Raw genomic sequence first — 17,109 nt, forward strand, 5'->3', positions numbered from 1 at the left:
CCAGCGCGAGTTCCAGGTGGGCATGGGCTTGGCGGCCAGCACTCGGAGCGGCCAGCTGGCCCTGCCGGCCCTGGGCAGTGAGGCGCTTAGCACCTGGGCCAGCAGCTGCAGTGCTCGACTTCTCGCCAGGCCTTAGCTGTCTCCCCACAGGGCAGGGCTTGGGACCTGCAGCCCGTCATGCCTGAGCCGTCCCCCACTCCCACCCCTTCCATGGGCTCCTGTGTGGCCCGAGCATCCCCGATGAGCGCTGCCCCCTGCTCCACAGTGCCCAGTCCCATCCACCACCCAAGGGCTGAGGAGTGCCGGCGCGTGGTGCAGGACTGGCAGGCAGCTCCACCTGCGGCCCTAGTGCGGGATCCACTGGGTGAAGCCAGCTGGGCTCCTGACTCTGGTGAGGACTTGGAGAACCTTTATGTCTAGCTAAGGGATTGTAAATACACCAATCGGCACTCTGTATCTAGCTCAAGGTTTGTAAACACACCAATCAGCATCCTGTGTCTAGCTCAGGGTTTGTGAATGCACCAGTCGACACTCTGTATCTAGCTAATCTAGTGGGGACGTGGAGAACCTTTGTGTCTAGCTCAGGGATTGTAAACGCACCAATCAGCACCCTGTCAAAACAGACCACTTGGCTCTCTGTAAAATGGACCAATCAACAGGATGTGGGTGGGACCAGATAAGAGAATAAAAGCAGGCTGCTGGAGCCAGCAGTGGCAACCCGCTCGGGTCACTTTCCACACTTTTGCTCTTTGCAATAAATCTTGCTGTTGCTCACTCTTTGGGTCCACACTGCCTTTATGAGCTGTAACACTTACCGTGAAGGTCTGCAGCTTCACTCTTGAAGCCAGCAAGACCACGGACCCACCGGGAGGAACGAACAGCTCCAGATGCGCTGCCTTAACAGCTGTAACACTCACTGTAAAGGTCCGCAGCTTCACTCCTGACCCAACGAGACCACGAACCCCACCAGAAGGAAGAAACTCTGAACACATCCGAACATCAGAAGGAACAAAGTCCGCACATGCCGCCTTTAAGAACTGTAACACTCACCGCGAGGGTCCGGGACTTCATTCTTGAAGTCAGTGAGACTAAGAACCCACCAATTCTGGACACAAAATTGTTCATACTTCAGTGACAAGAGGGCAGAAATAGCTCTTATTGTGTAATTCTGCTGTAATTTTTCTATCAGCCAATAACTATGGTTTCCTGAAGTAGCAAAAACCTGAAAAAAAAAAAAGATGAAGCATTTCAAAGAGAATGAATCTGAGTGGGCTGGTGATTCATGCATCCTCAGGAAGAGAGTTGGACAGGACCTCTTAAACATCTTTCAACCCTGTTTTTTGTTTTTCTACAATTCTACTCAAACACCAATTTATACTCAAATATTAGTTGCACCTCAGAAAAAAACAAGCTGTTTTACCCTCTCCTGCCCCCACAATTCCCCAGTGTTTTGGCTTTAAACTTTCCTCTAGAAAACTGATCAAACATGAACACAAGTCAAATTTAAGCCACTTTATTCATGTAATTCTTTGAAGCCCATAACAGTTATAGAGTGCGTTTGGGTAGCATTAAAGAAAAACTCAGCCGGCCAGGTGCGGTGGCTCACGCCTGTAATCCTAGCACTTTGGGAGGCCGAGGTTTGGTGGATCACAAGGTCAGGAGATCGAGACCATCCTGGCTAACACAGTAAAACCCCGTCTCTACTAAAAATACAAAAAAAAATTAGCCGGGCGCGGTGGCTCACGCTTGTAATCCCAGCACTTTGGGAGGCCGAGGCGGGCGGATCACGAGGTCAGGAGATCGAGACCACGGTGAAACCCCGTCTCTACTAAAACTACAAAAAATTAGCCGGGCGTAGTGGCGGGCGCCTGTAGTCCCAGCTACTCGGAGAGGCTGAGGCAGGAGAATGGCGTGAACCCGGGAGGCGGAGCTTGCAGTGAGCCGAGATTGCACCACTGCACTCCAGCCTGGGCGACAGAGCGAGACTCCGTCTCAAAAAAAAAAAAAAAAATTAGCCGGGCATGGTGGCTAGTGCCTGTAATCCCAGCTACTCGGGAGGCTGAGGCAGGAGAAAGGCATGGACCCTGTAGGCGGAGCTTGCAGTGAACCAAAATCACGCCACTGCACTCCAGCCTGGGCGACAGAGCGAGACTCCGTTCTCAAAAGAAAAAGAAAAAAAGAAAAACTCCAAAGCAAATATATCTCTGGAGTTCAAATCAGCATTTCACCTAGAATGTAAGACAACACTATTTATTCCTTGGAGTGACAAGAAAGGATATATCTTTGACCTTAAATGACCTATTCTTGATCCCTGGTAAACATGAAAGGCTGGCAGCTAGGTATTTGTGTGCTAAACTCCACCCCCTCATCCACATACCTTGTTTGGAGGAACTCAGAAGCACTTCCTGTTTGGGATCGTGACTCAAGGCCAGAAATTGCTCCTTAGGCAGAGTTAGAGCAACAATATGTGCTAGTGGGACTGGCTCCTCCTAAAAGTCTTCTTTGAATCCCTCCACCCCCATTCTTCAAAGCCCAGATACTTAGAAACAAAACCTAGGAACAGAGCAGCAGGAAAGCTGAGGGTCATCGTTAGAGGCAAAGCTCTTCTGTGTGCCGTGTATTGCCATTCCAGCTCACCTCCCTGCAGACCATTTCTGGGTCCCTGGCTTCCCTTCTCTCGCACAGATACTGTCCTGGGGGCAGGAGGAGTGTATCAAACACAGGATTACAGTTCTTTGAAGTGGTGACATCCGTTACAGATCTAAAGTCAAGTTTACAGGGCTGTCAGTAAGGGAAAAGGAACTTTGTGAGCTGAACTTTCTAAAATTAATCCACTTGAAAGCTACATAGCAATAGAGGCATAAGCAGGAGATACCCACTCCATCTTGAAGGAGACTTTTCCCAGTTTGCAAAATTACCTGGTTAATTAATTCAGGCATCATAATAATTGAACTAATTTAAAGCCAGAATATCCATCATGGAACAGAAATAGATGTGCTGTTTTTATCAAGGTAATTACCAGGACAATTGCCAGACCTCCTCTTAGTTTTGCTCCATGAAAGCCAAGCCAAGCCTGCTGGTTTACATACACATTTATATATACACATGCCCTTATATTAATAAATGAGAGTCCTCTGAGGACAATATTCACAGTCAGAAACTTCCCTCCCAGAAGTAAGAATAGGAAAGAAAGCAAAGGCTGTGTTCTCAATCCAGGCCATGGATTTTGTATAAATGAATGGAAACCTAATTTAAAAATCTATGTCCTTTTTGTGCCTACCTTCAGTGAGTTTCTAGAAATTATAATAAAACCCATTTATTGTCAAATAACAAAACAGTACATTGATGAGTGAAAGTTAAGACAGTTGTACAATTTCAAGCTACTTCCAAGGAGGATGGAAGTTGGGCACATTCCCTCAGGATTTGTGAAGCTGTTCTTACCTCTTCCAATATGACTCTTCATCCACATGAGCCTGAAGGAATGGGGCTATTACAGCTCCTTAACAGGCAGCCTTCTTTTACACCTGGCTGGTGAGCTGGCCTGAGACACCTCCAATATGTCTCTACTGTGAGTCACTATCCATAAAATCAGTGAGTCATCGACCACTTTAGAAAGAAATTCCACAGAGTTTTCTTCAAAGCAAGGGCCTCAAACTCAAATATCTATAGGGGCCAGGTAGGTAATGCATAGCAATGAGGACGAATGAGATAATTGGAAATCATGAACACTAGTTACTTCTGCAGTCTCTCCGTAACTCCAGCCAATCTTTGCATTGAGAGTTTATGGGTCCCATTTTGCCACATTTTCTCATTTCTAAGAGATTACAGAATTCTGCTTTCTTGTTGTTCGCTGATTTATAAATGTTTGCAATAAATTTGATTTTGCAAAATGCTATGCTAGGAGGTCAAAACACATCTGTGAGAATAATCACCAATTTGTCATCTGTGGTTTTTAGTATCATCTCTGCACACATAAACACACGTGAGCACACACATGTGTGCATACCCACCCACACACAAACAACCGTCAGCCTCAAAAATGATGGATTCTGGGAGTTGAATTTTTCAAACTTCAATCATCCTTGGAAGTAGCTTGAAATATTCCTCTCATTCCTTTATCAATTTGCTATTTTGTAGATATTTTCCAGTAAAAAGATTTTATTATAATTTGTAGAAACTCATGGTAATAAGAATATAGGACACATATTTTTAAATGAGATTTTTCTTTCATTTACTAAAACATAAAATCCAATAGAGAAAATTCTATGTAAAGACTAAAAATCATACATATACCAAAAAATCGACATATTTCACCAAAAAGTGAATAATTAATGTTTTCTCATCCAAAATTTTGTTTATTCTCCATAATTGCTAGAGTCAGAGAGTTTGAGTAATAGAGCCAGAAATGACATGCAGAGAGGTCATTTTCCTCACCTGTGTGAGATAAGCAGTTAGCAGCAAACAGTTGCCAGGGTGTGTCATCATAGCTCACTGCAGCCACAATCTCCCGGGCTCAAGTGATCCTCCTGCCTCAGCCTCATAAGTATCTGGAACTACAGGCATGTGCCACCAAACCCAGCTAATTTGTTTTTGATTTTAGTAGAGACAGGCTCTTGCTATATTGCCCAGGCTGCTCTCAAACTGCTGAGCTCAAGCAATCCACCTGCCTTAGCCTCCCGAAGTGCTGGGATTACAGGTGTAAGCCACCACACCCAGTCCAGTTTGGTTTTTGTTTTTGTTTTGATACAGAGTCTTGCTCTTTTCACCCAGGCCAGAGTGCAGTGGCGCAATCCCAGCTCACTGCAATCTCTGCCTCCCGGGTTCAAGAGATTCTCCTGCCTCAGCCTCCTGAGTAGCTGGGATTATAGGCACCCCCCACCATGCCCAGCTAATTTTTGTGTTATTAGTAGAGATGGGATTTCACCATGTTGGCCAGGCTGGTCTCAAACTCCTGACCTCGTGATCCACCCGCCTTGGCCCCCAAAGTGCTGGGATTACAGACATGAGCCACTGCACTTGGCCAGCCTAGTTATTTATTTATTTGTTTTTTAAAGGTATAGGCCAGGTGTGGTGGCTTATGCCAGTAATCCCAACACTTTGGGAGGTCGAGGTGGGTGGATCACCTGAGGTCAAGAGTTTGAGACCAGCCTGGCCAACGTGATGAACCCTCGTCTCTACTAATAATACAAAAATTAGCCGAGCTTGATGACGGGCGCCTGTAATCCCAGCTACTCGGGAGGCTGAAGCAGGAGAATCTCTTGAACCCGGGAGGCAGAGGTTGCAGTGAGCTGAGATCGTGCCACTGGAAAAAAAAAAAAAAAGTATAAATGAGAAAAGAGTAGGTGAATTGGCATCCATATTATATATTACATTAAAACTTTTATGTCATACATTAAAAAAAACTGTCAAACCAAAAGAAGTTTTCAATCAAAAGGGCCGTTACTGAACCAGGTTATGAAAAAGGGATACTTAAGGTAAAATAGGGACTTCTGAGAACAGGCAAGTAGATTCTGTTCTGATGTTTAATCAGACATAAATATCTACAGAAAATTGTTCTTTAGAAAGAAAAATACATCTACTGTTCAAATACATATTGATTGTGGATTAAGAATGTGTCATACACATACAAGAGATATTCCCTGATGTGTTTATTGTAGAGTTGGGCAGTCACTGTGCGATGATGGTATCTTGTTCCCTGTCTCACAAACAGCAGACTTTATTTTCCTCTGGAGTTTGTTGAAAGGTTTTTCAGTGTTCTGAGAATTGGGAATCATTATGGAATGCACACTGAAAATACTTGCTTATTCAGAATAAGCTGAGAGTAAAGGGCTATTATTTCCCGTCTGAATTGTTCTAATGGGATGGGTCATCAGTTGCTTTCCTAAATGTTTATATTTAAAATGTTTTCCTTTTTCTCTCACTGAAAACTTCTGTTGCTTAAGAGCAGAGTAGCTGTGTTTGCAAACTCCTGATGACCCTGTGTAAGCACCATGATTACAAACTCAAGGCTAGACTTCAATGCTATATGTTATATCACAAAATAGCTGCTAAAAATCAGAGACTCTGTTCAGAGTGATTTGGGGAGAGGTGGTTTTGTTTCCAAATTTAACATTGTTATTATTCTATGCATATCCACAAATCAGCTGGCCTTTCCAATTGTGAAGTAGTTACTATTAGCTGTATTTAGAGAATTGAGAACACACCTCTACTATATGGAGGTGGGCTTTGGAATCTGAAAGACTTGAAATCATGTCCTGCTTCTGCTCTAGTAGCTGAACGATCTTTAGCAAATCTTATAACCTCTCTGGGCCTTTGTTTTCCTATCTTCAAAATGGCATTCAGATCTGCTCTTCAGGGTTGTTGTGAGATTAAAAGAGAAAATTACTATAAAGCATTAAGCACAGTGGTGAAAATTTAATAATAAATATGTTAGGACAAAAGCAGTTTCAGTTTGTCAGGATGTAAGCCACAGAAACAACTTTCCAAGAGAAGTCAATAAATAACCTTCAGAGGAAATTATCGAGTTTTTAAAGCTGATCATTTCCATTTGCTTATAAAAAAATTGTGCTTACTAGGTTCAAGGAGAATATGTATGAGCAGGGAGGGAAAAGAGAAGGAAGATAGGTCTGGGTAGCTGAATTAGTTCCTTAAAGAATTTAAACTGGAAGTAAACAAGAAGATAAGACTTGCCAGTAAAAGGCCATAAACCAGAACTGAAAGTTATATCTGCTGTAACAGAGATACAGTCAAAGAGGAATGGCACCTGGGAAGAAGAAGAGATTATTTTGCCTCTGACTTCATTTTTCTTTCATAGTTATGACTCTGAAAACCATAGCAAAGCCCATTCTATAAAATTATCTTTCTCAATTCACATGATTTAGAGAATTTTAGAATTCAAATATATTTTTAAGAGTTTGTGTTTAGAACTTCTACATTTTACAGATGAAGAAACAAGATGAAGTCAAGTAATCAAGTTAGAGTAAGACCAAACCATGAAGTCATCTATTATGTTCTTCCTGCTTCACATGACCCATGAGTTCTCTTTCTCTGAGTCAACTGGAAATACCCTTTATACATTGCATGTCTCTTCCACCAGAAGAAAACTTGCAAATTGCAAATGAAAAATCTCTACAATAGTTTGGGCTTTAGGCTTTTCCATGGCCTTTTTCCTTCTGCTCTTTTCCACTCTATTTTTTCCTCCAGAGGTTTTCATTTCTACCTAGACTACATGGTTTTCTTCACCTGTTAATCTATTGCCTAATAAACAATCCCAGTTGACCCTGAGCCAATGGCTTTTTTCTTTCTTCCTTTCTTCCACCCTTTCTTCCTTCTGTCCTTCTTCCTTCCTTATTTCCATGTGGTTTCCTAAGACACTAGACTTAGACCTAGTATTCCTAGATTGACAAAAGATCCCTCCTGTCCAATTGTGGAAAATGTCGGAAGGAGTTCTAGGCATGGTAGGCATCTCAGCAGGACTTGATGTAGACAGAGACCCGTGAGTAGCAGGATTTGCCTAGTGCCTCAGTTAAAGATTCTGCACCCGCCGGGCATGGTGGCTCACACCTGTAATCCCAGCACTTTGGGAGGCTGAGGCGGGTGGATCACTAGGTCAGGAGATCGAGACCATCCTGGATAACACTGTGAAACCCCAAATTCAACAAAATAGCCGGGCGTGGTGGCAGGCGCCTGTAGTCTCAGCTACTCAGGAGGCTGAGGCAGGAGAATGGCGCGAACCTGGGAGGCGGAGTTTGCAGTGAGCCAAGATCGCGCCACCGCACTCCAGCCTGGGCGACAGAGTGAGACTCCGTCTCAAAAAAAAAGAGATTCTGCACCCTTGGCGTAAAACTGAAGAAGGTGAGGGAATCCCAAGAATCATTGAGATTGAACTCCCAACAGTCTATATCGGAGTCAAAATTAAATAGAAAGAAAAAAATAGAGGGGAAGGTAGGAAGGAAAAAAGGGAGAAAGGAAGGCAATATTTCTTACATACTTAAGCTGTGGGCTGACATTCATGAACACTAAGCTTTATTTACACAGTGATGTAGTAATGATATTTTCTTTCTACATCATAAGAAAGATAGTTTTAATTCATAGCTGCAGAGTAATTAGTCTCAGACCAAGTAAAAATTTGATAGCTACCATTACTGAGCATCTGCTAGGAACTTTATATCTATATCTGTCTATCTATCTATCTATATCTATATTTTTTTCTTTTTGAGATGGAGTCTCGCTCTGTCGCCCAGGCTGGAGTGCAGTGGTGCAATCTCCACTCACTGCAACCTCCAGCTCCCGAGTTCATGCCATTCTCCTGCCTCAGCCTCCCAAGTAGCTGGGACTACAGGCACCCGCCACCATGCCCAGCTAATTTTTTTGTATTTTTAGTAGAGATGGGGTTTTACCATGTTAGCCAGGATAGTCTCGATCTCCTGACCTCGTGATCCACCTGCCTCAGCCTCCCAAAGTGCTGCGATTACAGGCGTGAGCCACTGCGCCTGGCCTATCTACATTATTTTATTTTATCTCATCATCACGATGACTTTATAATCTTGGTTTTGTTATCCTTATTCTAGAGATGAAAACAACGGGCTCAGAAAGTTCAAGTAATTTGCCCAAGATTACACAGACAGTAAGTTGCAGAACCGGGATTAGGAACAATGTGTCAAACACCACACCTATGTTCTGTTTCCTAATCTGCCCTGTGGCCTGGGACTGTGCACTAGTCAAGGCACAGTGACTAGAAATCTTACCAGAAGTTGGGATATTTTGGTTTAACTCAATACTTATTCTCATTGTTCTTCCAACTTTCCCAAAGATTGACTTTCATGCACCTTTTATTCACATTTGTGTCTCCTATTGAGCAAATTCACTATCTAACCTTGGCCACAATCCCCTTTCAGCTCTTGGCCTCCTGTCAACACACTTCTATCATTTGACACCCCCATCTTCACATCCCTCATCCTCATCCATCCCCATCCCCTACTCTGACCATCCTGGGTCTGCTTTTGTTATGCCTGTCTGACACTGAGTTGATAGGGCCATAGTGTGACTCAAAGGAGATAGTAAGTGTCAAGGCAGCCACTCAGAGAAGATTAAGATGGCTACAGGCTGCAGTAACCTGGGAAGGTTTCTGGAGAAGGAAGTTTGATGGGAAAAGATCATTAGATTAAGTGGAAAAGAGGAAGAAGACCATTATTTTTGGAAATAAGTGGTTAAAAAACACTGGAAAATAAAAATGCAGACATTAAGTAGTCCACACTGGGAGAAGAAGATAATTGATCTTGATTATAGCAGGAGATTACTTTGGAAAAGTTAGTAGATGGCTTGAATTTTTTTTTATATTTATTTATTTATTTATTTATTTGAGACGGAGTCTCCAACTGCCGCCTGGGCTGGAGTGCAACGACATGATCTCGGCTCACCGCAACCTCAGCCTCCCGGGGGCTTGAATGTTTTAAAAGTTAAATTTACCTCAAATGTTGTATAGTATGTTTAGGAATAGAAAAGAATGAAGGCAAAAAAAAAAAACCAACAATAATTGTCACTGCAAAATAGACAGGATCCAAAATGACCCCATGGATCTAAGCTATAATAACTAAGACAATGACAATAACCACTAAAAGACACAAGAAATTCAAGAGGCAGACACTGGTTACAGACAAAGAACATGAGTTTTCATTTAGCCATGACGTGCCTGGGGTAATTTGGTAATGTTCCAGTGGAACCACCATGCAAGAAGTCAGAACTGCATGACCAGAATTGGTAAAATTGGTCTAGGTGAAATTATCCATACAAAGGCAAGCTTTATTTCCATAAAAACAGATGAACTACCCAAAGGAATAGCAAAGACAAGATCAGAATTTATCAACACAACTATGGTTGCATTTATAGCCACAACAATTTGTGTGTGTGTATGTGTGAGAGCCAAAGTTTTATGTGTTCATTTCTTGCATTTGAAGGACTCTTTGATAACATGCTTGACTGAGACTCCTTGCCATAGTCCTTAACTACTACACAATTGCAACCCACCACTTTAAGGGGCTTCCTCTCTCTGTCAATTTTACAGAGGCCTACCTATTCCCCTAGTTTCTTTTCTTTTCTTTTTTTTTTTGAGACAGCATCTTGCTCTGTTGCCAGGCCTCAGTGCAGTGGCACAATCTCAGTTCACTGCAACCTCTGCCTTCCGGGTTCAAGTGATTCTGCTGCCTCAGCTTCCTGAGTAGCTGGCACTACAGGCATGCATGACTACACCCAGCTAATTTTTTGTATTTTAGTAAAGACAGGGTTTCACCATGTTGGCCAGGATGGTCTCAATCTCCTGACCTCATGATCCGCCTGCCTCAGCCTCCCAAAATGCTGGGATTACAGGCGTGAGCCACTGTGCCCGGCATTCCCCTAGTTTCTTATTGTCATCAACCTTAATTGGATTCATTTGCTGTTCAGCACAAAGGGCCTCCACCACCTTGACATGCATAGACTCATCACAGTTGGATGTAAGCAGACAAAGATGGCTTGGCACTTGTCTATGGCTTTGGCAGCTTCATGAATTCCACATGCTAGGCCACCATGGATGAGGGCGGTTTTCAGCACCTCTTGTAAAGCAGTATTAACGTCCATTACACCTCCAGCAATCCACAGCCATGGCGGTGGATTACAGGTGAAGTCAAATCTTGAATGCAAGGGAGCCTCCACCTCCATGTGACTCAGGGGCAAGGTAAGCCACAATTATTTACTGATGATTTATATATTCCAGAGATCAGAGTAGATAAAATTAATGTTTTCATTTCTAGAACAGACAAGCACACTTGGTTATTTTTTTAAAAACTTAAAAAAATTATTAATTGCGGTAAAATGCACATATAAAATTTGCCATCTTAACCATTTTTAAGTGCACAGTTCAGTGGTATAAAATACATACAAACATCACCAACATCCATCTCCAGAAGGCAATTCATCTTGCAAAATTGAAACTCTATACCAATTAAATAACTCTCCATTCCTTCCTCACATCCCTCCATCCATAACAACCCCTTTCTTTCTTTCTTTCTTTCTTTCTTTCTTTCTTTCTTTCTTTCTTTCTTTCTTTCTTTCTTTCTCTTTCTACTTTCTTTCCTTCCTTCCTTCCTTCCTTCCTTCCTTCCTTCCTTTCTTTCTTTCTTTCTTTCTTTCTTTCTTTCTTTCTTTCAAGATGGAGATTCCCTCTATCGCCCATGCTGGAGTGCAGTGGCTCAATCTTGGCTCACTGCAACCTCTGCCTCTTGGGTTCAAGCGATTATCCTGCCTCAGCCTCCCAAATAGCTGGGATTACAGGCGTGTGCCACCATGCCCGGCTGATTTTTTGTATTTTTAGCAGAGACGAGATTTTGCCATGTTGGCCAGGCTGGTCTGAGACTCCTGACCTCAGGTGATCCACCCACTTCGGCCTCCCACAGTGCTGGGATTACAGGTGTGAGCCACTGTGCCTGGCCCCACAATCCAGTTTTAGAACATGTTCATCACCTCAAAAACATATCTTTGTCAGTTTATGGTCATCCTTTACTACCATCCCCAGCCCCAGGTCATAACTGATCTGTCTACTTCTCTATAGGTTTGTCTGCACTTGATCAAATTTTACAAGTTATTTTTAAACTATCTTTTTAAAAAACTAGTATTTCATAGAATTGTAGGGGGAAAAGTATGTCTCATAATCTCCCGTGAGTTTTTGTGTGTTTTCAACAAATCTCTGTTCATAGATCCATTATTTCAGTATCATGTTTTATTTTTATTTTAGTCTTTGTCAAAAGCAAATTTGAAAACTGATCTTGTTGGTAAATGACACAGTTAAATATGTTATTAGAATGTTATTTATTCCTTACAGTTGTATCTCTTATCACTGACTAATTTCCTTCTAAAATAAGGCATGACATTTCCACTAAGGCACCCAGGTGAGTTATGTGCCTGTCCTAATCAACAGCCACCTGTCATGATCTAAACAGATTTCTAGGTTGTTCATATTCTCTCTTCCTCCCTCCCTAACCCAGGACTGAACCTCTTACTGTTCAGTGCCGATCACATGTACTCTGCACACACTACCACCTGTACTGAGTGGAATTCAGAAGCCTCAACTGAGCCTTAAATACACTGTAAGTGAATTCCTTAAGGCTTTGGCATGTGGAGGCCCACACCCATGGTTTCACACTGGGTTCCTTCCAAAGCAAGGTTTAAAAAAGAACAATGTGACAGGTAAAATACACACACACACACACACACAGAAATTTTTAAAAATAAGAAAGTGTTTTGTTAGGTCTTGATAAACAAATAATGTCTCTGATACCCAAGTACCTGAAACAATGTAAAGACAGATTTTATCCCTGATTTTCTGAGGTGATAAGGTCAAATTCTGAGCTATAGGTTTACTAAATAGGTCAACTTCAGATTAAGAGCTTTGTGTTCAGCTAGTCCACGTGACATATATATGCTTTAGTGAGTTTCAGTTGAGGATGATGCCTTTAATAGAGTGAAACCACTTAATTTTAGTGTTAAGATTAAGACTTGAATCATACCGTGCCAAAGCAAGATAACAATGTAGGAGGGTATTATTACAGAGCAGGTTATGTTTGTGGCTTGACAATGTACCCCACACCCGTATCATCTCTGTGTGTTCAACTCAAAGGATGCTAAGTAGGGAATGAACACATTTGTCTAGAAACCAAGGAGTCTCTAGGAAAATAAAATGCTCAACCCCCAACTCTAATGAGTTTCACCATTTTAAATGGTCTCAACTGAGATCAGTGGACAGGGAACGGCCCCAAGGATATGCTTCTGAAGGAGGAACCAACCCATCGTAAGAGAGGGATCAATGAGTCAGTAGTCTGGTCTCGCCACAATTACCTAAGTAATTCCCAGGAGAGTTCTGGACACAGTGTATAAGTGAGATAAGCTGGCCTAGGTTCTCCAGCACTATGGATATGCTTTGATGAGGAGCTATGCCTGTTAATATGACAAACAGTCTTATTGAGTTCCAGGCATAAAATGATAGGAGCAATCATAGCCAAGTATAACCCTATGGGGAGATTTCTCTACCTCCCTCCCCTCCACACTGATCCTGAGGAATTACTGCCAAACCATTGCAGTGACAGGATATCAGGAGGCTGTAAAGCCCTGTGAGTTTGGCTTCTTCAGTTTTCTGTCTGTGAGGCCCTTGGCAGCAAACTTGGCAATGTTTCCTCTCTGGACTGTCTACCAGGACACTTTTTTTTAAGAAGAGCTAAAAAAAATTTATAAAGGTTAAACATTATGACATAGGTTTTCTTTATGTTTAGGTCATAACTAGAAAGGAAACTCTACGCTTTGCAAAAGAGCAATTAACAATGGCACAAATTCTTATTCTATGCATCTTTGACGTAGCAGAGTGACCTGCAAGTGATAACTTAACTTGTATTGGAATTTTTACTATATATTAAAAAGTCTCCTGGCCGGGCGTGGTGGCTCACGCTTGTAATCCCAGCACTTTGGGAGGCCGAGGCGGACGGATCACGAGGTCAGGAGATCCAGACCAAGGTGAAACCCTGTCTCTACTAAAAAATACAAAAAATTAACCAGGCGTGGTGGCGGGCGCCTGTAGTCCCAGCTACTCGGAGAGGCTGAGGCAGGAGAATGGCATGAACCCGGGAGGTGGAGCTTGCAGTGAGCCAAGATTGTACCACTGCACTCCAGCCTGGGCAACAGAGCAAGACTCCGTCTCAAAAAAAAAAAAAAAAATTAAAAAAAATTAAAAAAAATTAAAGTCTCCTATCCATGGAGTGGATAACTTGTTAAAAAGGAATAAAAGCTATTCTACCCCCAACCCCAAGAAAGGGCAGTGGACCGAGTCTTGTGTATCTAAAGCCCAAGCCCTTCTAATGGCCCTTTAAGTTTCACTGTGGGAAGAAAGAACAGAGAGTACCATTTCTATTTTAGAAGGATGAAGAAGGAAAGAAACCCAGACCTTGAGGAAATTCTAGAATTCAAAAAAGGAATAGTGATTGTCCTTTCTGAGACAGGGAGATGCCTGGACGTGCTTTGGTTTGGTGAATGACAATAGAAGGGCATGGCTGTGCAGAGGGTTCTGAACTGTCAGAGAGCAAGTTGTATTATGCTTTTATGCCACTCTCCTTCAAAGTCCATGCTACTCAGCAGCAAACTGTCTAAGTTGACATGTTGCTAATCCCTGATGCCACAGGGCCAGAGGTACAATAGAAAATTTGTGACCTCAGCAGATCCCAGACAGTGAAAGCAGCAGTGAGCAGGGATTCACCAGGGCCCCTAGTCACTTGAGAATGGAACCTGGCACACTATGTGTGGGTGCACAAGCACCTAGGAATCCAAATAACCCAGGCAAAGGGGTTGGGAGTTCAGGAGTGTGATCATGGAATCTCCTGAATTCTGCAGGTAGAGCCTAGAGCCATTTCCATTGTAATCTGAAAGTAAGAAATATGCCATGCTGTTCATCACAGAGTGCAAAACACCTCCTACTTGTTATATAGTTGGTCCCCTCCCATTTTTTTTTCTTTTTTGGCTTCTAACATGCTAAGCACACGTACTTATTATATAAACCATAATGTTCATAACTGGGGTTTCACAAATATTTAGGCATTTTTTTCATTAATTATTTATTCATTCAGCATCTAATAAAAAGAAACAGACAAACTACTGGGGCCCACCTACCCTGGAGTAGGTACTTAACATAATGAAGTCAGTTAAATTCTGCATTTGAGACATTAACAGTGAGCTGTGGCAACACAGCAGAGTGAAGGCCTAACCCAGGCAGGAGTTTCTTAAAAGAGGTAACATTTGACTTGAATCCTGTTGCATGGGAAAGAGTTTGCTCTTTCTTTCATATCCAGTCTTTCAGTGAAGACACCACCAGCCAATGCAAGTCTCTACCAGAAGCATATCTATGAATTCCCCTTCCCCTTATTCAGACAGGCACCATCTCGATCTCATCTTTCCTAGCTCTTCAAAACTCTCTTGACCCCATTTATTTCAAGTGCCACATTAAGGTAAGAGTTTCAGCTGGGACTGGAATTTCTTTTTTTTTTTTTTTTTTTTTTTTTTGACACAGAGTCTCGCTCTGTCACCCAGGCTGGAGTGCAGTGACGCGATCTCGGCTCACTGCAAGCTCCGCCTCCTGGGTTCACGCCATTCTCCTGCCTCAGCCTCTCCGAGTAGCTGGGACTAGAGGCGCCCACCACCATGCCCGGCTAATTTTTTTTTTTTTTTGTATTTTTAGTAGAGACAGGGTTTCACCGTGGTCTCGATCTCCTGACCTCGTGATCCACCCGCCTCGGCCTCCCAAAGTGCTGGGATTACAAGCGTGAGCCACCGCGCCCGGCCCTGGGACTGGAATTTCTTACTCAAGGCAGCAACCCATTCATTGCCTTTAGTTCTTCTATTTCTTCCCAATTTCATGTACCTGCCCCCACCTCCCACAGAGTTAACCAGCCAGATCCGCAGTGCTGGGTCTCTTGAGCAAAACAGAAGAATCAAACATTTGTAGGTAGAGAAAGGGATCTGATAGGAAATACTTGTGGGTCTATCACATTCCTGGAACCCATTCATTCTACCCTTTTTTATTATGACTGCTAAACAGTCACAATTTAACTCAACCCATATTCATTGAATATTCCTGGTAGATACTTTGGGCAGTGAAAGATGAGAAAGCTGGGAGCTATTAGAGTATAGTGGCTTAGAACATAGGCTCTGAAGCCAGGTTTAGGTTTAAATTCTAGATTATCCAACCCAGAGACTCTCACGTTTCCCGCCAAACTCCTTCCTCCAAACCAAGAAGGATGGGTCACTACACCAATGTTTAGGAGCTGCTACTTCTAATGAGAATGTAGCATACTTCTAACAGTGAAAAAATATATTAAGAACTGCTAAGATGATTCACATAAAAGGCCCAATACATGCCTGGCACATTGTAAGTATAAACAAATGACTGCTTTAGGTAAAGGAAATATAAATAGAAAATGTGGGTGTGTAGCTGCTTTTTCCTGTCTGGGATTTACTAGCTAGTATGAGTGTCATACACGTTATACTAGTCACACACATGTAAGACTCACATCTTCTTCATCCTTATGCAAAAACACTTTACTACAATACCAGTTAATGATTTCTCATTTATAAAACTGTTTCAAGTCTTGTACATCTCAAAAAGTTAATTTTCCTCTATTTTTTCATTCTCAATTCCCCCAAGCTATTGATTTTCAATATGAAGGTGTCATAATTAAACTTTTTCTTAAAGAAGAAATAAACCTTTTTAGTCATGAGAACAGAGCTCAGTCCACATCAGAGACAGTTATTGTGATTTCCTCCCTAAATTATTCAAACTGAGCATATGTCCAATTCAAACTGGTTTCACTCAAAAATGAAATCCTTACAGGACGATAGAGAGTAAACAAGAGAAGTATACCTCTGCTATTTTTTGCCTCCCCTACAAATTGTTTCCATCCATGTCTGAAGTGCCAGTCTGTTTTCATGAATTTTAATTAAAACTGGCACCAGATTGCTGCCGGGGATAAGGGTTGGACTGGGAGGGAATGGAGGCATTTTGACATCTGCCGAACTCCGGATAAGCTGTGAGGTTTGCACTTGAGATTGGCTTCCTGAATGCAAGGAGGAAGCTAGTGAGAGACCAGACTTTCTGGCCAGTCTAGTAGCAGACATCAACCTCTGAGGTTTTCTCGATGGACAAATACAAAAGGCATAACTTCTGCAGTATGCTGAAATTGACAGAGAAAAAAGAGAACTACTAGAATCAGATATGAACTTGATCTAATGAAGAAATCCTATGACATAATGAAGAAGAATTGAAGAGAGCTTTGGCCAATGCCTGTGGTACTGTTAGAGACTATGGTTGTTTCCAGACAGGAAAAATCTTGAAGGGATGTGACCTTTGAGATGTGAAACTATGTATCTCTTTTGGCCAGAAAAGACATAGAGAAGGCATCTGATTTAGCACAACTTGTAGTATGAAAGTTGCCTCTTTGCAGCTCAACAAATACCAAATACATTTACATTGTTGGGGCAGAATAGAATTTTTTCTTAAAAGAATTCACTTCTTGCTCTGACATAAAGTAAACAAAGTCAATA

At 42.3% G+C, this 17,109-nt stretch overlaps 1 long non-coding RNA gene and 1 pseudogene across 1 annotated transcript; both read right to left on the bottom strand.

Annotated features, from left to right (window-relative positions):
- Positions 1-404: 404 nt before the first annotated feature.
- LOC134736242 (uncharacterized) lies at positions 405-3,510 on the bottom strand. Its single transcript, XR_010120139.1, has 3 exons — positions 3,442-3,510; positions 2,638-2,761; positions 405-1,222 (listed from the first exon to the last, which is right to left on the bottom strand). It is a non-coding gene; the product is annotated as an uncharacterized lncRNA (long non-coding RNA).
- Positions 3,511-9,937: 6,427 nt separating this feature from the next.
- On the bottom strand, positions 9,938-10,622 carry LOC129479324 (small ribosomal subunit protein eS12-like; annotated as a pseudogene).
- Positions 10,623-17,109: the final 6,487 nt, after the last annotated feature.

Source organism: Symphalangus syndactylus, chromosome 3, assembly GCF_028878055.3.
Source record: "Symphalangus syndactylus isolate Jambi chromosome 3, NHGRI_mSymSyn1-v2.1_pri, whole genome shotgun sequence".
NCBI lineage: Eukaryota > Metazoa > Chordata > Mammalia > Primates > Hylobatidae > Symphalangus > Symphalangus syndactylus.